The sequence below is a fragment of the Staurois parvus genome, unplaced genomic scaffold (genome assembly GCF_062004578.1).
Source record: "Staurois parvus isolate SC_StPar_1 unplaced genomic scaffold, SC_StPar_1.0 ptg000118l, whole genome shotgun sequence".
Taxonomy (NCBI): Eukaryota; Metazoa; Chordata; class Amphibia; order Anura; family Ranidae; genus Staurois; species Staurois parvus.
Genome location: NW_028317914.1, coordinates 4,765,331 through 4,767,924, shown reverse-complemented (window position 1 = coordinate 4,767,924; position 2,594 = coordinate 4,765,331). Strand labels below are relative to the sequence as shown.

General features: G+C 43.6%; 1 non-coding gene across 1 annotated transcript; it reads left to right on the top strand.

The window, feature by feature from the left end:
• The first annotated feature begins 328 nt into the window (after positions 1-328).
• LOC149467224 (U2 spliceosomal RNA) lies at positions 329-521 on the top strand. Its single transcript, XR_016311996.1, has one exon. It is a non-coding gene; the product is annotated as a U2 spliceosomal RNA (small nuclear RNA).
• The last annotated feature ends 2,073 nt before the right edge of the window (positions 522-2,594 follow it).

Below are 2,594 nucleotides of genomic sequence, written 5' to 3'. Positions count from 1 at the left end.
TTCCTTCCCCCCCTGTTCCTGGGGGGGTATTTCTTCGCTTCGGGAGAGCTCCCTGACCTAGTACTTGGTGGTCGGCTTTGGCTAGCCACAAGGAAAGGGGTCCACCAGGCCTTTTGGCCAGGTGGACCATGTGGAAACCTCAGTCCCTGTCAAGAACCTCGTGCCCCAGGGGATCAGGGTAGAGGACCTACCCCATCGGGGGGTGGACTAAAGCACACCCGTAAGTGCACTTTTTTGTGTTGGTGTTTTGCACTTGCACGTTTTTTGTTCACTTACGGGTTTTTTGTTTTTTCGCACTTCTGCGGACTTAGATAAAAAAAAAAAATACATTGCTTCTCTGTCTTTTGGCTAAGATCAAGTGTAGTATATGTTGTTTTCAGAGTGCTGGTATCCTTTCCCAGTTAGGGGCACTGGTTAGTAATTCCAAATATAAAAGGTAATCATGGTGGTAAGGATCCTTTTCCTCCCAGGTTGACTCTGGCCTGGTTTACCAAGTTTGTCTCCAGTTGTAGGTAGGCTCTACCTAAATTCTAAGGCCTTTTTTGTAGGGATGGGCTGCATTTGTGTGGTCCGCTTCTGGGAGGTGCAGTGTGCTCTCACTGATGTGTGCCTTGGGGGAGAGGCATCCCAGGAATGCCAAGAAAAACACTATGGGTTTGGGACCCCACTGAGTTTAACTGGCACTTGGACACATCACCTATTTCTTTTTTGGCACTTACTTCTTAGGCGGGCCTTTTGGCTAGTCCAGTACAATTTGTAAACCAGCTGGAAGGCCTGACTTGTGCATTATACCTGGCACCTTTTATTTATTTTATGCATGTATTTATCACAAGCACTCACAGAGACAGAGGGTGCAAGTTTTTTTGGGCCTGTCCTAATGTTGGGGATGGGATCTGTGGCCTTTGGGTCTTTTTCCTCTTTCCATCAGGGTCTCTCTTCTGGAGAACCCTTGCCAAGTACTTGGAGGACTGGTTTTGGCAGGTTCATAAAGAGCGGCTCCTGCCTGATGTCAGCCTAGGAGTAGTTTGCCCTTGTCAGGAGACTTTTGTCCCAGGGAGTTCAAGGGATGATGCCATTCCTCTTCAGATGCTGGGCCATTATTTTACCCTTTTTTTCATGTGCTGTGATTTCATAGTTGAGCAACCTGTCATAGTCTTTCCATTTGTTCTTAGAAATAATATTTTCTGTAGCTTTTTTACATTACCTTTACCTCTGTACTCCAGCAAGCAGCTGCATTTGGTTGATGGATACTTTGATACTGAGAGATGAAGCATGATAAAAAAGACACATGCTGTGAAATGTGCATGAGAACATTTACAATTCATCCAGGTATAGCTTTTATGCTTGATAGCCATTCACATCATGCCCACGTCTGAATCGCACAGCAATGCGGTTTTGTGGTGTAATTTTAGCCCATTCATTCTGAATAGGCTGAAATCGCTCTGCACTGCACGCAATCCGGTGCGAGCAGGTGTGTGCAAACGCACTGCGGTTGGGATGTTCTTAACCTTTTATTGACATGCACTGCAGATCGCAAATGTAGTGTGTTTTGTGTGAGGTTTGAATCACACAGTAATGCACAATGCCACGTTCCTGTGCGACTCAGATGTGGGCATGGTGTGGACTGACCCATAGGCCCCTTTCGCACTGATCAGTTTTTCTTCTGTTTTTGCCTTAAAAAAGCGGAAGAAAAATGTATGACCATTAAATCCTATGGACCTCTTCACACAGTCAGTGGCGGGTCAGCTGCGTTTTTAAATGGCCTGCATGTTGCATTTTTGGTGCAGTAAAAAAGGGACCAAAAACACACCTCCCCATTGAAATGAAAAGTAATGTCAAAAATGCGAAAAAAACACTTAAAAAAATGCACCCACGCTTGAGTTTTTGGTGTGTTTTTTTGAGTCACATACCCTTTTTTCACAGGTGCAGAATGTACCAGAAACACAGTAAATACACACACAGTATGCATCTTTACCCTGTTTTTGCTATGGAGCAGTGTGAAAGCAGTCTTATGCTCTTTAGTATGTGCTTTGTTTAATAAAAGTCTTGAAGTGTCTAATGACTTGGTCTCATTCTCTAACAAATATTGAAAGTGCAACCTTACTTCACCTTTAATCTCATTAGATACGGTAATATACCTATGCAAACATTCCATTGCTATCTGCACGAAGAAGGGATGGGCAACAATAAAAGTTAAGTATCTACTGTCCTCTTAGGTAGGCCATACATGAGGTGATTTTCTTGCAGCCACAGGTTGCAGAAAAGAAAATCACTCGATTTCCCCATCAACATAGTTAGTGTTGATGGGGTAATCCCTCCTGCGAAGATATTGTGATCACAGTAATTACTGCTAGCGGCTATAATCTCGGTCGGTCCCTATTAAATTGTCCATGATTCAGACCATCTATGAGCAGATTTAAGCTGGCTTAGAGATTTTTTTTCTTTTTGTTCAGCTGACACTTCCAGCTGTCAAAATACCTAAACAGTGCCTGCATCTAATTGGATACAGTCTTTGTTTGGCCAACAATTTTTTGCTAAACTCCTTTAATTTTTCATTTGAAGGATGTTCGGCGGGAGGGTGCTGACAGGGCTAT